This window comes from Eptatretus burgeri, chromosome 11 (assembly GCF_056783735.1).
Source record: "Eptatretus burgeri isolate ZD-2024b chromosome 11, Ebu_testis_v1, whole genome shotgun sequence".
Classification (NCBI taxonomy): domain Eukaryota; kingdom Metazoa; phylum Chordata; class Myxini; order Myxiniformes; family Myxinidae; genus Eptatretus; species Eptatretus burgeri.
In genome coordinates, this window is record NC_140971.1 from 30,890,457 (window position 1) to 30,911,466 (window position 21,010).

The window sequence follows — 21,010 nt, forward strand, 5'->3', positions numbered from 1 at the left end:
ATAGCCTTACCCTCATGTCGAGTGGGTTATGGGACAGTGTGTGTGTGTGTTTGTTTGTTTTTTCTCACTACTCCTACAGTTCTGGGCCGATTACATCCACACTTCCTACATAGGATCAGCATGACCCCAATTAGGATATAGGCATGTTTTTATCTTTTCCGGTGGTCTTGGGGAGGGTAGGGAGGAGGGTGGGTGGGATAGGAGACCCAAATTCTCTATGTAAATGTGTATCGTGCAGTGCAGCCTCCATGTGGGGGAGGGTCTTACAAGTCTCCACCATTTACAGTTCAGTATTCCTGTCCCTTCGTTTTCCAGTGCAGTGAGTTGTTTTAAATTCGAATCAATAGGTTTGTTTTTGCTTCATGCACGTAACACGGGTTGTTGTTGGTGTTTTTTTGAGGAGCAATTGAGGCAGCTATCACTTGCCTATACATCGCCCAAATAAAGGTATTGTCAGAACGTGTTGCATACTTGGAACAAGATCACTCATCAGGTGGGTACTCTGCTCATATCAATATATACATATATATATATGTATATATATATATATATATATATATATATATATATATATATATATATATATATATATGAATAGGCCTATATAATGTATCATTTTTATTTTGTACATGCAACACAATTGTTAATATCTCATATGTAAATATTTTTGATGCACACGTATGTTTCATGACCTATATTCCAGAAAGATCAGAAAGTTTGCTACATACAAGAAATTGATAGAATTTGTTGCAATTGTTTTTTTCCTGCAAATTACTAATTCCACATTTACATTGATGTTTATCATCATCAAAATATAATAATACTTGGAGAGTGCCGGCGCTGCCGAAGCACTGTCTTGGCTGGGGTTATGCTGGTTGGTGTGCAATCACCTTTCCAGCAGTTAGTCAGGACAGTAATTTGTAAATTTGGCAGGGTGCTGGAGAGAACTTGCCTCCTCTTTTTGGAACAACAATGTTGATTAATTATCGAACATCCACCAAAGACCAGTTCTCCAAGACATGTCCTTGGGTTTAACATCCTTTCGATGAACGTTGCACACATTGATGCACTGCCCTGTATGTGCAGCATTAGAATGTCATTTTCTAGCGGCATCGAGATTCAAACCCATGCTAAGTCACTCAAAGGCAATTGAGCATGTCCTGCCAAATATATCCAGCCAGGTCTTGATGCCGATAGATGAGCAATATAAAAACATGAATTGGTAGCTTAAAATATTAAACTACATTACATTTAACAACTTATGAGTTATTGAAACTTGAGCTTTAAAATTAGACCTTGTAGTTGGGCTTCGAATTTGCATTCTGGTGTTCTGCCCACAGGTTTGGTACTGCTAAAGCACTTTTTTGGCAAGGGTTATACTGGGTGGTGTGCCATTTCCTTGTCAGAAGTTTGGTTTAGTGACCGTGAAACATGAGTTGTTTAAAAGGATGACAGTATAGAAAACTTTGGTTCAATAATAATTCAACTTTCCTTTTCACAAGCATCTGCAGCATATTAAAATAATAATAGTATTGATTTATAATTACTGAATATACTTATTGGCAGGTCCGAAAGTTCAATTTCAGAAATCTTTATTGGCTTTGAAAGAAATGTGACCGTCGTGCCGGGAACAAAATATAGACGTAGATGGAGTGACAATTTGAGCACAAGTTCCGGCAAACACTGCACACCCAAACTCCGAGAATTTTGACTTCCAGAAATTGCTCTTATCCTTGGAGTGGAATTGAAAATAAAACATTTATTAACACTTTATCAAGTATCATTTATGCTGGGCCACAAAATCTAACTTCTTGCACTTGCAATCTACTCAAAATTGTATATTCCTTCTTCGTGAGGTTAGGTGACGTGTGTGTATATGTCTTAACTACTAAGCTTCTAGAAATCGCAGAAACATTGTAGTCTTTAGAAAACAGCAAAAGAGAAAATGCTCAACAATCATTTTGGCATCATCGTAGGTCTCGGATGTAAAAATATGGCCGAAATGACGGAGTAAGGCAGGTGGTTAAAAGCAAAGCCATGGAATTTTTTACGAGCTTTGCAAACACGCAAAACCAATTTAGAGCAGCGTTGTGGCAGAGCAGTGCAAGTGGGTAAACGGGATCCGGCCTGGGTCATTAATTTCACCTCGGGGCCTATCTTGAGCCGACTCAGACTGCTTCCACAGATTGCTAAATTAAGTGTCTGACATGTGCTGACGTGATAAGCTGTGGTTATGCTGAATTAGCACCTCCATCATTATAATTGCATGATTTGGCATTTACTATGAAGGTAAAAAGGGCTAATACATTACAAAAAGGGTGCGTGACCCTTAATTATTCGCAGCAATTTTACCGCCGCTGTGATGTCAGTTGTATTAGGTTGCAAGTAATGATTCTTGGGCCTGGACTTCCTTGGGGAATGAGGAAAGCAAGATTCCTCAATTTCCAGGCATCACAAAGGCCTCTGCGCGCTTCAAATAACTTGGCAGTCTACAAGGGTTAGGGGGTTTCAAATGAAGTGCTTCACTGCGGCATTGCACAGATATTCAATTACGGAATGCTGTATGAAATGTGGAAATGTGAGCAAATTGCATTTATAGGTTGCACGAGTTTAAATCCAAAAATGCATCTACAAACTTTATTATTCCCATTGCTTCGCAACTGCAAAATCTCTCGGGCTCATTCCATGTCCATAGATTTGTACAAGCCAGCCGTGCTTCGCACAACATCCCCGTCATGTAAGGTAGATTCAAAATTCAATTGTCAATGTTTTCGGAGGGAAAAAATCATATTTGACTCATTTGCACAGTTTCACTTACTCGTAAGGTATCGGTTCAAAATTACATTGAACGTTTTGTTTTGATCTCCAGCGTTCTTTTCGTACAATGAGATTTACATGAGAGGTTATATTTAAACGAAATATACTTTGTGCTAATATTTGCCCTCGGTGTAAAGACGTTTTTTTTTATTGGAGCCTGGGATGAAAATATAGACTAATGTGATAGTAGCTCTGAGGTCGTGCATTTACCTTGAAGCTCTCTGATCTGGGTTTGATTCCCATTGGATTATGATCCAACTGTAAACGTTTGTCCTCTTTATATTTTGCAGTTGGAATGTTAAATCGTAGCATGTGCTTTTGGAAATGGTGGTATACTGTGTGCTGGTGTTTAATTATAAATGAAATCTTTAATTGTAGCTGATTTTAATTTTTATATACATGTATGTTTATAAAAGCGTTTTGCTGCGAAGGTAGTCATCCTGAGCTATACTGTACTGATTAGAGGCTGGCAGTATAGCCGAGGCCCTGGAGGTATGCAAACTTGCCTCCGAGCTGTCCAACTTTGGTTCAAATTTCAACCCAGCTACAAACAGTCATACTGGTGTTCCGCATGTATGGCAAGGAATCAATGTGTGTGCCATCCATTGGATGAACGATAAACTGAACAGCCCATCTTGGCAGCATGAGTTGGTGGATGTTAAACGTCTCACAGTGTTCTTCTGGAATAATAAGTGAGCTATCCTCTGAACCATGGCCAAATTCCAAATTCCTTGGAATTTGGAAGGCAACGGCAAGCCACTCGGTGTAATACTTATAATGAGGCTGCTTTGGTAGCACTTTGTCTTCAGGCAAAGCACCAAAATTACATTCCATTATACTGATTATAATTTTTGTAGGTTAGTCATTGTATTTCTAACTGCTAGGGAGATAATGACAAATTTCTCAATGTCACCTTTGCCAGGAAACTGGGTCAGGGTACAAGGGTGACTCTTATGCAAAGATGGGTACCATCAATTCACATACAAGTACCTTCCTTTTTTTTCTTTCTAAATGTCTTCACTCATTATTGTTCTCATATTGTTTTTGTTCATTCACTCATTTGATATCCAACCCTGCATACGTAATATGTAGATGACCCTTTATAAGACAATGGGTGTTTGTCAGCACCCTGGAGCTATGTGTCTTTTTGCTCGTATAAATCTGGATGAACGCTCGCTATGTGCCACCTGTTTCATTAATCTGACATTGTTTGTTGTTACCCCATATATGTGAAGCGAAAGGTGGGGTTAAGGAATTGGTTCACTTTTGTCTGTCTGCCTGTCTGTCCACAAATGTCAGTTTATGATCGAGGAACAACGTCATTTCAATTGGATGTTTTATTTTGAATAGGAATTGGAAAATGAACCTTTTGGTTAGCAGAACTTTAGCTCTGAAATTATCCTCATCGCACTTGTGCAGCAAAGAGTGTGATAACTTTTTCGTCTGTGTCTGTCTGGCAGTCAAAAACTGAAAAATCATTCCAAACAAGAAACTTATTGTTTTTACAGATGTCATAAAGGACACAAACAACAGGCATGAAGAGCTCATCTAATGTGTTAAATATGGTGATGTAAAAGACGCAGCATCAACGGCGATTAAACTTTCCAATTATTCATTTATTAATTTTTTTACAACCTTTAAATAGTTATTTTATTTTAATTGAATTATATACTTGAACACTGGAGAACACAACTCACCTTTTTTGGCACTTTAAAACCCCTTTTGCTTTCAAAAAAGCAGTACTTGGACAAAATATTGTTGTGGTCTCGGCATCATGGAGAGGCCACAAGGGATGGTCTGCCTCAGGTTACTTACTGGACTCACTGGAATCTCAGACCATTGCACACAAATAACTTCATGACATGGCGGGTCACTAATAGACTAACGCCAATAACTCGAACATGTGACTTAAGGGTCCTCCGTCTAAGAAACCATTTACCTAAGTGTCACATGAAAACCTTACCGGGGAGCGCGCCCTCGGTACATACTTGTGTTGACCAGATTACTTACCGGATCAGGTGCAGCCGAGCGGAACTGCCAAGCACGTACCAGCTACGAAGCGAATCCTTGGGTAATAACGTCCCGGCTAAGTTAGGTGTGGGCAATGTTGGACCAATGATGGAAATCGAGATGGGAACATTTCTACACAGGGCATTTGTTTAACAAAAGCGAGGAAAGGTATGTGGCACAGTGAATGAGATGAATTGGAATGTACAGCATGGAAAGGAAGGATGTTGTGGTATGCGGCAAAAGACAAGCATTCTTACAAAAGCAGACAGAGCAGAGCTATCCCGTGTACCTTCTACATTTTTAATTTATGCTCGGACAGGCACCATCACACCAGGTGCGCGGGAAGGTATTTTGAGTGGGGGTGCTGAGGTGCTGTCTCTGATCTAGGCTACAGTATTTGCCAGGGAAAAAATAAGCTCGATTTCTCTCTCCCTCCCTCTCTGTCTCTCTCCGAGAGATCTCCATGTCTGTAATTACTAAAAACTAACAAACACCTTTTTTAAACTTATATTTTCTTCCCCAAAGCAAAATTATATTTTATATCGTTTTAATATATATTTAATATTAAAAAATGACTTTTTTTGCAGGCAGGAGGTGCTGTGCTCCTCCTGCCTGCAGCTAGCAGGTGCTGCAGCGCCCTCAGCACCACCCTTCCCGCACCTGCATAACACAAACAAAAACCTTAGGAAGATATGATCGCCAGAGAGAAAGAAAGCAGGTGAGGGTGAACATCCTCTCAATACCTGGGATGGTCGGCAGACCAGAACACTTAGGGAGAAGCAGGTTGGAGGAACACTGATTATGTCTAAGATGTAGGGGTGGGAGCTGTGGTGTAGTGTGACGTGGGGGTGCAGCATTGTGCAAAAGGAAAATGTGAATGTGAGTCAGTACGTTCACTCCTTTGGTTCAGCCCATAAAAGAACAATCGGGCTTCGCCCTCATTAATGCTGTTTTATGCGTCCACAGTAGACGAGGTAGATGAAAAGAAAGACAATAGAAAAAAATGCAAAAAAGGAAAGTCCCTATCATCTATCTATAATTCCAGCAATCTGTGTGTGTGTGTGTGTATGTGTGTGTGTGTGTGTGTGTGTGTGTGTGTGTGTGTGTGTGTGTGTGTGTGTGTGTGTGTGTGTGTGTGTGTGTGTGTGTGTGTGCGTGTGCGTGTGTGTGTGTGTGTGTGTGAGTGTGTGTGTGTGTGTGTGTGTGTGTGTGTGTGTGTGTGCGTGCGTGCGTGCGTGCGTGCGTGCGTGCGTGCGTGTGCGTGTGCGTGTGCGTGTGCGTGTGCGTGTGCGTGTGCGTGTGACCGCTGTTTCTCGACAACCTCTGGTCCGATCGAATTGCAACTTGCCAGGTATATTGCTGGGGACCTGAGGATGTGCCTTTTCAAGGTTTGATATTAATCGGACAAGTGCTTCCCAAGTTATGGCCATTTATTTACCAAACCTATGGGAAGACACGTTGTTGCGTGGGCGTGGCCGATGGGGAAGGGAAGCACAGCCACGTTCCCCATTACGGGTTACAACGTACAGGCTTCCGGAGAGTGATGACTTCGTGTATTCTAATAATTTCTCGATTTCTTATGCGCATTTATAGATAAACACAATGGCCCAAGTTATGATCGTTTTCATATTAGACGGTGTATAAATTTCGGGAACATCAGAGTGCTGGTATGCTCCGAACCAGGAAGTAAATTTTTTCTCTCTCTCTCTTCTCTTCTCTTTTTGTTTTTCCTTGCCACGACATTGCGAAAAGGTAAAATACGTTGGCGCTAATTGAATAATTGAGTATTAAAACTAAATTGCGAATAATGGTAACTGCGAATAATATCGAACTTCTGGGTCACGCACGTACGGGCACGTGAGAGCGAAGAAACGGCCTGTGTGGTTTATTTATTTATTATTATTATTATTTTTTTTTTTTTTTTACCGACACGTACTAGTATGTGTAAATGTCTGCACCTATTGAGGATTGCTTGAACAGAGCGGCCCCACTTCGTGGCAGTAGTGTGCGATCCCCCTCTTCGCTTGGTTACGGGGACTCACGGTGCCTTTCACTCCATGCAGACCAGTTTGCTGACTGCCTGCTTGTTGATCCCATCCAGCTCCACTTTCCTTATGCAGCAGCACCGACAGCCCCAAAGACGAAAGCGAGCAACAACAGCAACCAGCGAGCAGGGCGAAGAGATGAACTCAGGCAGATGAGCAGGCTGACTGGAAGAGCGACTGACCCAAAAAGAGATGAGCAAAGGGTGAAGAAGAGTGAAGAGCAGAAGGCGAAGAGGGTGAAGAAGAGCGTGGAAGTGATCGAACTGGCTCTGCTCTGCCCTTTTTATGAGCCCAGACGATGGGAGGGGCCAATGACCGGAACTCAGTGAGCCACGGGAAAAATCCCATTTTACGATTGGGCCACAGCAGCCATAGCCATGCCCCGCCAGGCCTCGGAGCCAAAAACTGGCTCAGTTACTCGCCGACCTTGGCACGGTTTGGAGCTCCGAGCTTTACATGGGGCCGCAGTCTTCGAATGTGTGCTTCAGCCCTGAATGTGCGCTGCTTTTCATTATAACATGGTATTGTAGCAAAATCCTCGTGGTACCTGTAGGTCCCTTTACAAGCCACAGGGCATGTCCACGCCTCGCGTTATGCCCTGGAACAGCTCGACCTGCATCCCTCCAGGCCCCTTGATGATTGAGTGTGCCGCTCGCAGACCCCACTTATCTCCCTTTCTCAAGACTGCATGGGGTAAGATGTTCCATTTACTTTCTAGTTTCAGAATGTAATCCTGAAACTTGCTACATCATCCAAAATGATCTTACACATGAATGTATTATCAAATGTCCTTGTAAATATGGGACTAAATGAGGCCTTTCGTGCAGGTGCTGTGTTTGTGTTTACACTTTTTCGGTTGGTTTGGCTTTCACGGCACTTTTAACCCGCCATTGCTGGTGTGAAATATGTCATTCAAATTGTCTTTTTTCTCATATTTTTCAGCATTTCGACAAAAGAGTGGCTATTTTAAGGTGGTTAAACCTAATTGTTGTGTTCCTGAATGAAAATCATACTCAAGGGACTATAGGAACACTTGACAGCACAGACATCTTAACATTACCAAACAATGCAAGGCAACTTGATCTCCCTGACATTCTCCCCAGAATCCAGTCCATACAAGTGCTGAAAAGTGTGGGGGGCAGTACACACCCCTGGCAAACTCCAGTAACAGCTGAAGATAAGTCAGAGATGGAACCACCACTCCGCAGTGCTCTCAGTACCAGAGTGAAGTTCAGAAAACAGATTTTTCAGTTTTGGTGGCACCCCACTAGGACCAAGAATCCTCCAGAGGACATCCCGATTCACTGAATCAAACGCTTTACAGAGATCAACACGGGCTCCAAGCAGCCCCTGCCGAAACTCTCATCTGCATTCGGTGAGGACCCGAAGAGCAAGGATACGGTCAATCGTTGACCTCTTTGGTGTAAAGCCTGACTGCTGGTTCTCAAGCAGATGGTGGTGAACCCTCTCAAGAATTACTCAAGCAAAGACCTTGCCCAGCACTGAGAGTAGCATCACCCATAGAAAGCTGTTGCAGTCCTCACGATCACCCTTTTCTTTCCAGAGAGGGAAAACAAGGCCTCTCTTCCAGTCAGTTGGGAAATGCCTGTGCTCCAGACAGAGCACAAAACTGCATGCACAGGCACAGGTACAGCATTATTTCCAACAGACTTGAGAAGTTCAGCATGGATGCTCTAGATCCCAGGAGCTTTACCCCTTTCAAGTGGTTCAGCACAGTCTGTGCTTCCAGCAACGAACGCAGTTCACAGTTGATTGGTGGGTCAGAAATTGTGAGTGTGACACCCCTGTCTTATTCAACAGCTCGACAGTCAGCCTGGTACAGCTGCTCAAAATATCCGGCCCAGCAGGCCTTCACTTTGGAAAACTCTGTCAAGAGCCCACCACCCTCCACTCTAACTGCAGTACATCGAGTGATGGGCTTGAAGGATCGCATTCCCTAAATTTATTTGTAAGCAGGACGAGAATCACTTAACCACAGGTGATGCTGAACCCCTTCACACATTTCCTCCACATACACCTTCTTATCCACCCTCAGTGCACTTACAGTTTTACGCCTCAACTCCGACAGCAGCTCAGCTTTGCCATTAAGCCTCGCCCTGTGACTCTCGTCAATGGTATCCCATGTCCCTTGGGAGACACAGTTCTGCTTCGCCTGATGGTAGGTTTGAGGACATCATCCGGCAACATCTTGGATGGTAGTCTTGAAGGCACTCCACAATGACAGGATTCCTCAAAACACCCCAAAAATTCCCACTCAGCCTGTTCGCAAACTCCTTAACTACCCTCTCATCCTTGAGCTTGCCAACATCCAGCCTTGGCTGGGATGGTACGATTCTTCTGGATTTAAGCTGCAACTTCAGAGTTGCGACAAGCCTGTGGTCAGTATTGAGGAACTGAGCACTCTGGTAGAGCCTGCAGTGCTGGATCATCCTCCAGCGACCATCAACGAGCAAGTGGTCAATCTCCTTTGCCACACCACCAGCGTTGGAATACCAAGTCCAGTGATGAGCCTGTGGGTATGAAACTATGAACCAGCCACCCTTAGTTCATGACTTATTGCAAAGTCAACAAACTGTTGTCAACTGTGCTACTCGGATTCACAGTTCCAGACTCATGGGGACAAACACATGTCTCATAACTATCTCTATCAGTGCCAGTCAATGCATTGAAAACCCCCAAGACAAGACGAGTATCTAACCTGGGGCACTGATCAACCACAGTCTCCAGCGCAGCATCGAATGCCTCGTTCACATTGAGATCACTCTCCTCAGCCAGAGCATATACAGAGACTAAGGAAATGATACCCAAGGAGTGACGAATCTTTAGTTTTATGATAATGTCATTGACCAGTGTTACCTCAATTATCATGGGAGTCTGCTTATTCGACAGCTACAGCAACCCCTTGGGAATGGTAACCAATCGGAGTGATCTGACCAGTTGTAGGTATAACCACTCACCATGATTCCACCACTATCTGGTCTCTGAACCTCAGAGTGCTGCAATGCCGATGTCCAAACGCTGTAGCTCAGATGATAGCAGAGACAGGTGATCATTCTCTGTTAGGGATCGGACATTCCAGGCACACACCTGAAGGGACCGCCTCACATTAGCCGAGGAGACGCCATCTGATGGACGACACCACAGCACCACCTCGACATCCAATCCATAAAGGTTACCCCATGCTTTTCCTCCTCATGAAAGAATGGGGGTCCCGAATCACGAATGGCCCAATCCTGTCATTCGGTAAGCTGTCCTTTGAAGGGCAACTCCCAGGAGGTACTCACACAGAGTGGGTTTTCAGTTTTCTTTGCGTTTATGTGTTTTGCGTAATGAAGTGTTTTACGGTGGCTGGAGTGCATTATGGCTTGCATAATGGGGGGATTTATGGTGAAAAAAAAACATGATTAGCTTTTAAATATTTTTCCTATTTGAGGGAAATTTGGAAAAAGGGGAGGGAGGATCTCTGTAATGGCTTAATTGATCACTCTCAATCTTGGTCTGGATAGCGTATGCCCCATTGGAGCGAATGAGAAAATGAAGTTATTTGCTCAAATAGATTTTTGAGATTTAAAGGGGTTTTTGGAATAGGGAATGGGATTTATGGATAGAACAAAAGCCTTGAGCAAATGAGTAGATCGAGTAGAACTAAAGAGGAAACCTAACTTATTACGGGTATTCAAAACGGTTTATGAACAAGATACAGACAATCACCCAAGATATGCCAACGTGTCCAAATAAAGGCGATTTTTAGCTCAATGGAGTACTACTCTCTGCTCTGGGCTGGTGCCTTAGCATCACATTTGTCTCTCCTGGATTTTGTGGAAATGGAAGCTCAAAATGATTGAAATCTCTGGGGATGAAGCTGAAGCTCATTATCTGTGGCTCTCATATCACAGGCAGGTTGGTGGTCTCTGATTCTTGTTTTTTTTCAACCTCATCTCTTTTGATAACATCCGGCTACATTTACGCAAAATATTAAGGTCCAAACTGATATAGTTTTTAGTGTATGGGAATTATTTGGGGTTGTCAAATAAAATAAATAAATAAATAAATAAAATCACCCTGTAGTGTTTATACAAAACAGGAAGAAATGAAATGAGTCACGGACATAGCTTCTGGACGATCTTTATGAAGGCAAGCATTCAGCCATATAAGCCTTCTTCTTGGCCTTCCTCAACAAAATTGTTGTTGCCGGATCCAATCTTCACCAAAATGGATTATATTTGTCCTCGTCACACACCAAACCTGTCCAACAAATTTCGTCTGAATAAGTCCAAAACTTTTTGAGATATTGTGCTATATATCGTTGTTGGCCCTCATTGAATCCTGAAGTATATACTGTACATCAAAGCATGAGAACGGAAGACCAATACTTCTTGTAAATAATGTACAACACTATGTAGATTTTTTTGCAAAAAATATCATGCTCTGTTAAAGCAAAAAGAGGCATTAATGGAAAATTCAGATTTCAGGTGATTGATTTAAGTTTGTTGTGTTTTTCTTTGTGGGTATTGTCGTTGGTCTCTGACTATTCCTGCAAACCATAAACATTCATAAAGCCAAGGCAGTTAACAAGAACTGTAGACAAACAAGAAGTCTGAAGACGACGATGGTTCACGGGCAGTATTTGACGGTGTAGATTGTTTCAGAAGTCAAGGATGAGACAATGTGATAATTTTTGACCAAGTTATAAAAATGATCAACATCATGTGGTACGGGTGACAGGTTATTAGCTGCAAAATGTCGAAAACCCGGTTTCGTTCAACAACTTTCAAAATTTGACCTTTGCATAACCTTTAAAGGCCCCAAAACAATGTTGTGGACATTAAAATAAGAAAACAGGATACGTGCTATAGCTTATTGGAGTTAGTTCGTCGAAGAAGGTCGAAAACCCGGTTTGATTCCCACAACTTTGAAAATTTGACCTTTGTGAACTTTAAAGGTCAAAGGTCAAGGATTATGACCATTGGTGCAAAACTTCCTCTGGAACATTCCAGGAACAATATAACGTCATATAGGCGACATGGCATTTCACACTCCTCGGATTATCCATACTTTGATGAAATCAGCGTAAAAACAAACTTGAAGGGGGCGCCACGGGCAAGGTGTTCGAGATAGAGAAAAATGGTTTCAAGACTTTTGGTGGGGAATGACCTCAAGATTATGCAAAAAAATATTGTCATCCTAGCTCTCAAAGTTTGGGCGGTCATCTGATTTTTATGTCAAAATTCGAAATTTTCTAAGTTCATGACCTTGTGACCTTGACCTTGGGACTAAAATGAAAAATCGAGCTCCGTGGGGCTATGCAGGTGCCATTGGGCTAACCAAATACTGAAACCCCTGCCATATTCGACAAACCCCCGAGGAGAAGATGCAAATTGAAATCGGCTATCCCCTAAAAACACAATTTGCAATTTATAAGTTCGTGACCGTGTGGCCTTGACCTTGGGACAAAAATGAAAAATCGAGCTCTATGGGGCTATGTAGGTGCCATTGGGCTAACCAAATATCGAAACCCCTGTCAGATTCGACAAAACCCCTTGGAGAAGATGCAAATTGAAATCAGCTACCCCCTAAAAACACATGTTTTTTGGGCGTGGCTCCGCTCATAATGGGCGCACCATGCCGATTTTCAGGAAAACACAACAAGATCATGATATAAACCTCCCACCAAAATTTCATCAGGATCGGATCAAAACCCACGGAGCTATGCTCGGGACAGACTGACACACACACACACACACACACACACACACAACAATAACGAATATAGTGGTCACTTATATTTTTTCGTGAACCAATTATATTTTTCGTGAACCAATATTGTAATTATCTCTTAATATACTAGCAATCTCATGAACCTCAGATGTTTTGCTATATTTAATCCCAGAAGGAACTTTAAAATTTTTCACAAAATGTTTGCAGATTTTCTGTTATCTCCGAGTATTCTGTCATATCTACAGGAAAAGATCTACAAAATGTCATCCCATGCCAAAACATCAACAATTGAACAAATAACTAACAATCTAGTAATACAATGGCAATACTTCTTCTTCCTCTTTCGGCTTGCTCCCGTTAGGGGGTCGCCACAGCGGACCAACTGTCTCCATTTCGCTCTATCCTCCACATCTTCCATTGACACTCCAACCACCCGCATGTCTGCCCTCACCGCATCCATGAACCTCTTCTTTGGCCTTCCTCTTCTCCTCCTGCCTGGCGGCTCCATCTTCAACATCCTTCTCCCGATATATCAGCCAACTCTCGCCCTTTGCCAGTCATCGTCCCAACATTCAGAGTTCCAACTCTCACCTCCACACTTCTACCCTTCCCCCTCTCCCACTGCCTCCGGACTCGCCTTCCCCGTCTCCTTCTCCTCCTTCGCCCAGCAGTAGCACAATTTCCACTGGTACCCTGCTGACCACCGGTACCGGTGGCGGTCGTTGGTAACCTGGGCCTCGACCGATCCGGTATGGAAATTCGTTTTGTTGTCCGCATACTGATTTGGCATAGGTTTTTACGCCGGATGCCCTTCCTGACGCAACCCTGGTCGCCTCTTACGACACACAGGGATATGGTACACCTATTCTAACCGGGGCATACACCGGGCCCAGTACAACTGGTGCTCATTTCGCCGACCTCGGAAGGATGGCAGGCTGAGTCAACCCCCTGGTGTTTTCGACTTGGTTTTTATATATATTTATATATATATTTATATATATATATATATATATATATATATATTTATATATATATATATATATATATATACATATATTAATTCAGTGTCCCAACGGGGCTTGAACTCAGGACCTCTTGGGTCCCAAGCCACTGCCCTTACCACTGCGCCAACACCAGGCTTAATACAATGGCAATACCTTATCCCAAAACACAACATAGGCTGTTGCATGAATTTCTGATGAATTTATTATAATGTCCAAAAATTAAAGTCAGAAATTGGTGAAATACGTTGTAACTTTCCATGTTACTCCATATTACCTACACATGCTGTGGGAACTCCATAGCATTCATTTCTTTAGTCAAGTTAATTTAAAAAGGTCATTGCTTCCTCTCTTTTCTGAGAGCAAAAATTGCCATTTAAGTAATTTTAATTATTTACCATTCTGTCTACAGTCTACACAATGAACCCAAGCGTTATTTGCTCTAAACACTGCTTTTACCTGATGCTCAGACAACTTTCTTCTTTTTTTGCAAAAGGGTACAATAATATACCAGCGAGATTGTATTGACATGTAAATTACTCACATCAGAACAAATATCCAATATCAGAACAAATATCCAAATGGATAAATAAAAAGCAAACCAGCTGTAGTGTAAATGAATACGTTCACAAATAGAAACTAGAACGGCACTCGGTAGAGTGCCTACCTACACCAAGCTGACCAATTTACATGTTGTATCCCACTGATAGCCCATCTCTCAATGGTGAAGAATCACTTTAAAAATTCTGGTATCTGGATTCAGACCAGGATCTTCACCAAAATCGAATCACGTCATCATACACCCAACCTGTCCCCCAAGCTTCATCCGAATCCTTCCATAACTTTTTGAGATATCCTGACAGGCAAGTCATTTTGTATTGACAGACAAACAGTGTGAAAACAAACTCTGGCCACCTTCGGTGGTGGAAGTAAAATTACCATGTTATTACAGTGCCCTGCCAAAAGAAAATGAATACGACTGATCCTGACGAACCTATTGATCAGGAGCTGTGGAAAAGCTGACCGCTGCCAAGTAATACACTAGAGTTGCAAGAAAATCTCCTCCACATTTAGCATAATCTGTGTCATTCATTCAGTGACTTCATGGGTTCAAGCACTTTATGATGCCAAAGGTAACTTGCAACCATATATATATATATATATATATATATATATATATATATATATATATATATATATATATATATATATATATATATATATATATATATATATATATATATATACATTTGATTGTGTTGATACCACAAATTGTTGAAGTAGTTTGTTTATAACCAGAAGTATTAATTTTATTGTGATAGAGCATTGTATTGACCTCTCCATGCTTTAATTATTCTTCTTGAAAAGAAAGAAATAACAAAGTTTTAGATTTAAGGGTCATTAATACAAAAACAGAAATAATCATTAAATTATCACTTCCCAATGGTTTTACTGTTGGAGAAAAGGAAGCGCGATTAAATACTTTGTCGAATATATAGACTTCTTTCCAACCACTGACTGACTGACTGATGTTAATGTTTGGAACCTTCTGGGTGATGTAGAAAGCTAAAATTTAGAGAGACAATGGACATCGAAGCCAATACATTGGGGGGGGGGATCACAGAACCATCGGAAAGTGTTAGTAAATTAAAATTGAAATAAATTAAATAAATAAATGGGGAAAAAAAGAAAAATAATAATAAATGCATGTGAATGACCCAAGACAATGGGGAAACACGGTAATTTCGCATGTCAATGAACATTGAAGCCGATACACTGAGAAAAATCACAGAAGCATCGGAATGTGTCTGTAAATGAAAATATAAATAAATGAAAAAAATAATGCAGGTGAGCGACCCGAGACAACAGGTATTAGCACAGTAATTTTGCATTCCGACAGATATTGAAGCAGATTCACTGGTGGGGGGAGGGGGGAATCACAAAACCATCGGAAAGCATCCTTAAATGAAAATATAAATGAATGAAAAAAAATATGCAGGTGAATGACTGGAGAAAATAGGGAAGCACCATTCGTTATTGCTTACAATGTGGAAGCATTCCCCGCTAGTTACTTGTATATGAATATTGTACAAGGCCAGATGAATTAACTTCATGCAAATTAATTTTTTGGGGTATACAGTCGATGCTAAAACAAAATTACTGAAGTTTTAAATCTATTGTATTCAAAATAATTGAAAACAAAATGATTGAAGCAAATCTCATGTAACATAAAAACAAACAAGTAGCAGTACATTCAAAGTACACCACACCCACGCCAAATAAATAAATAAATCCTCTAGCGTGCAACATTGCCGGGGCGCCGCCATGCAGTGCGTGGAGACGGAATTGGGAGGGAGTGGTGTCCAAATGATACCGAAGTAAATGTGTACAAATTATACTTAGTTTATGTGTACAAATGTACTTCTTAGGTAAATATGTAGAAATGTACTTTTGTACTTCTGAGCTTCCGAGGTCAGGTCAGTCAGGTTTATTGACTGCCACTGGCAACTTGTAACCCAGTGCTACCTGCTGCATGGTGGGGTCGTTGGAGACTAAACTGACGACCCTCACTGGCTCACCAGTGGGGAGGGTGACTGACACCCTGCAGGACTAAAAACAATACTTGCCAAAGGACGGATGAGCTCCTTTAGGGAGCCAACGGCCATCCAGTAAGGAGATGGTCTCTCCGAAAAAACACCCATCCGGTTGGACCTTTTTTTTTTTAGGTCATAGGATGTAGACAGCAACTTTTCAGGGTGGTACTACCGTCCTGACTTAAGCCCCTGTCAGACCTTGAAGATTTAGCCAGCGTATGGCAATGTATCAAAATTTATCGAAAACGCTGGCTTACGCTGAACTATTGATGGTTTTTTTTCAGTTTTGGGCGTATAATAGTGTATTCATAATGAGTTGGACGTATGCATAACGTATTAGTAATGTCCACAGAACATTTCGATAACTTATAGATAACTTGTACCAATGAATGCTTAGCGTATTGTCGGCATTCACAACTTATGCCCAACGATAGTCTAACTTATGCATAGCATGTGGCAGCGTATCGCCGACAATCAGGTGGCGTAGCCTATTAAAAGGCTGCCGCTCGACGATTCAAATCATAACCCACACTAGACATCGAAGTGTCAACATCACCGTCATGCCGAAGAAAGCTTCGAAGAATGCTGCCAAGAAGTCTCCTGAACGTGGCTGTGGACACAGATGCAAGGAGGATCCATCATCACCCACACCCGCCCAAACACGCTCACCCTCTGATGGAGAGGATGCTGGTTCCAACGCCTCTCGGCCATCGTTGGTGGCTTCTCCTCCATTCACCTCTTCTTCTCCTGGCTCTATTGGCACGCAACTGGTACAGTGTCAAATCGATGAGGTCATGTTGATGTTGGAGGACAGCGAGTAGGTATTCTCGTCTCAGCCTTGCCGGATCCTCCATCTCTCGGATGACATGGACATCTGCTCACCATGGAGTCTGGTAAACTGATGGTTTCCTCCTGTGAACCCCATTTTTATATACCAATTCCCCTAAACACTGCCAATATGCCATTATACGGTAGCTGTAAGTCAAAGGGCGGAGGAGCTCCTTGTGAGCCAATGGCCATCCATATCTATCTAGTGCCCAACTGTGTCTGCAGACGTCCTCCTGCAGTTGGGTTACTTCTTATTAGGAGGTTGGTGGCAGGATTTGCACTCCAGCCACCGTAAAACCCTTCATTCCGCAAAACGTAAAAACGCAAAAAAATCTGAAAACCCACTCCATGGGAGTACCTCCTGTGCAGCTTCCCTTCGCAGGGCAGCTCACCGGATGATGGGATTGGGGCAAAGCCTTCGGGACCCCCAATCTTTGATAGGAGGGAAACCACGGGGTAACATCCCTGGGTCAGATTGCGGGAGAGTGTGTCGGGGTGGTGCTGAGGTGTCGTCCACCAGACAGCGGTGTCCTTGGGTTAACCTGAGGCGTCCCTTCGGGTGGGTGCCTGGAATGTCCTATCCCTAAGAGAGGATGATCACCTGTCTGTTATCATCTGAGCTCAAGTGTTTGGACATCGGGATTGCAGCTCTCTCTGAGGTTCGGAGACCGGATTGCGGTGAGATAATGGTGGGTGGTTAGACCTACTATTGGTCTGGTCGCTCTGATGGTTACCATACCCAGGGAGTTGCTGTAGCTGTGTCCAATAAGCTGACCCCAATGATAATTGAGGTAACACCGGTCAACGAGCATATTATGAGATTAAGGATTCGTCACTCCTTAGGTGTCATTTCCCTGGTCTCTGTTTATGCTCCGACTGAGGCGAGTGATCTCACCGTGAAGGATGCATTCTACGCCACGCTCGAGTCTGTGGTTGATCAGTGCCCCAGACGAGATACACTTCTAGTCTTGGGGGATTTCAATGCATCGACTGGAACTGATAGGGATGGTTATGAGGTGTGTATTGGTCCCCATGGGTCAGGAACTATGAACCAGAATAGCACTAAGTTCCTTGACTTTGCAAGAAGTCATGGACTTAGGGTGGCTGGTTCATGGTTTCAGCGCCCACAAGCTCATCGCTGGACTTGGTATTCCAACGCTGGCGGTGTGGCAAAGGAGATTGACCATGTCCTCATTGACGGTCGTTGGAGGATGATCCAGAACTGCAGGGTCTACCGGAGTGCTCAGTTCCTCAATACTGACCACAGGCTTGTTGTAGCAACTCTAAAGCTGCACCTTAAATCCTGGAGAATGGTACCATCCCAGCCTAGGCTGGATGTTGCCAAGCTCAGGGATGAGAGAGTAGCTGAGGAGTTTGCGAACAGGCTGAGTGGACACTTGGGGGGTCTGGGTGCTTTGGGGGGTCCTGAAGAGTTGTGGAGCGCCTTCAAGACCACCGTCCTTGATGTTGCCGGTGGATGTCTTGGAACTCACCGCAGGGCAAAGAAGAAATTTGTCTCTCGAGGGACACTGGATACCATTGATCAGAGTCGCAGGGCCAGGCTGAATGGCAGAGCTGAGCTGTTCAGGGAGCTGAGGCGTAAAACTGTACGTGCACTGAGGGTGGACAAGAAGGCCTATGTGCGAGGAATCTGTGAGGGGGTAGAGCATCACCTGTGGACAGGTGATTCTCGTCCCGCTTACAGGGGAATTCGCGCATTACGTTCATCCAAGCCCATCCCTCGGAGCACTGCAGTTCGAGCAGAGAGTGGTAGGCTCTTGACAGAGGAGTCTGAAGTGAAGGCCCGCTGGGCCGGTTACTTTGAGCGGTTGTACCAAGCTGATCCCCCAGCTGTCGAGTTGGACGTCAAGGGTGTTACAATCCCTGTTGCTGACCCCCAAATCAACTGTGGTCCACCTACACTTGTGGAAACACGGGCTGCGGTGAACCAGTTGAAACGGGGCAAAGCTCCAGGGATCTGTGGCATCCATGCCGAACTTCTCAAGGCTGGTGGAAATGCTGCACTCGTGTCGTTGCATGCAGTTTTGTGCTCTGCCTGGAACACAGGCATCATCCCAACTGACTGGAAGAGGGGCCTTGTTGTCCCTCTCTGGAAAGGGAAGGGTGATCGCCAAGACTGCAACAACTACCGAGGGGTGACGCTGCTCTCAGTGCCGGGCAAGGTCTTTGCTCGGATAATTCTTGATAGGGTTCGCCACCTTCTGCTTGAGCACCAGCTTCCAGAGCAGTCAGGCTTTACACCAAAGAGGTCAACGATTGACCGTATCCTTGCACTTCGTGTCCTCACCGAACGCAGACGAGAGTTTCGGCAGGGGCTGCTTGCAGCCTATGTTGATCTCTGTAAAGCGTTCGATTCAGTGAATCGGGATGTCCTCTGGAGGATTCTTGGTCTTCGTGGGGTGCCACCAAAACTGATCGATCCAATGTCTGAACTCTACTCTGGTACTGAGAGTGCTGTAAAGTGTGGTGGTACCACCTCTGACTTATTTCCAGTTGTTACTGGAGTTCTTCAGGGATGTGTACTTGCCCCCACACTTTTCAGCACTTGTATGGACTGGATTTTAGGGAGGATGTCGGAGAGATCAAGTTGCGGTGCATCGTTTGGGAATGTCAAGATCTCGGACCTTGATTTTGCAGACGATGCAGTCATCTTTGCGGAGACTTTAGACATCATTTTGGGGGCCCTCGAGGTGCTGAATGAGGAGTCGGAGCCGCTGGGATTACGGGTTTCTTGGGTCAAAACTAAGATCCAGGCTTTCGGTGACATCTTGGATGCTGCTGTCCTGTCTGTGTCTGTTGGTGGTGAGGATGTTGAGGTCGTGGAAAGATTCACTTACCTTGGCAGTGATATTCATGTCTCTGCTGGCTGCGAGCCGGAGGTCAATAGACGTCTGGGTCGGGCCTGGGGAGTCATGGATTCACTGGATCATGGGGTGTGGTGCTGCCGGTACCTGTGCGGGAGGATGAAAGTCCGAGTCTTCAGGTCCTTGGTACTTCCAGTCTTGCTCTATGGGTGCAAGACTTGGACTCTGACCAAGGATCTGAGATGGAGACTTAATTCCTTTGGTACCAGGTCTCTTCGGAGAATCCTTGGCTATCGCTGGTCGGATTTTGTATCCAACGAGCGGTTGCTGAGAGAGACTCGGATGAGATTTGTTACCTGCATAGTCCGTGAGCGTCAGTTGCGGCTGTATGGACATGTGGCTCGTTTTCCTGACGCTGATCCTGCTTACCAGATTCTCTCAGCGAGGGAGTCTCATGAGTGGAGGAGGCCAGTGGGCCGACCACGTGCCTCATGGTTGCAGCAGGTTGACCATCATCTCAAGGAGATGGGGATGGGCCTGGCATCTGCCTGGGGGATGGCCAGACGGAGGCCCCTGGAGTACCGGCGGAAAGTGGACGCAGCGACGCGCTGTTCTGGCACATGCTCCCATACCTGACCTGACCTGTAAGTTAGAAACACGTTCAGTGAGTTCTGTGGTCGTCCGGAAGACGTCAAATACATCTACATACGTCAATATGCGTTGGAGATACGTTACACATCGGTGCAAAGCACGTTACTCATAGGTTAGAAATAAGTTTCGGTTACGCTCGACATTACCTCGACATATTTCGACTTATGAGTAACTTACAAATAACGTGTGTCGACGTGTGTCAACGATCGCATAACGTGCCTACAACTTATGGCCAGCATATGCGGAACGTGTGAGTCATACGCTGGCATACATCGACAAATTTTGTGCATGCACAAAATTTGTCGACGAGCTCAGCGTACTATGACGTATGCCAGCGTGCTTCAGCGTGCTCTTAACGTATACAAAACTTACCCATAACGTATTCGACGTGTGCCAGCGTATTCGCCAAACTTTTCATACATCGGCATACGCTGGCTAAAACGTCAAGGTGTGACAGCGGCTTTAGGAGTGTTAAAGTGGTGCCCAGAACCATCTTACAC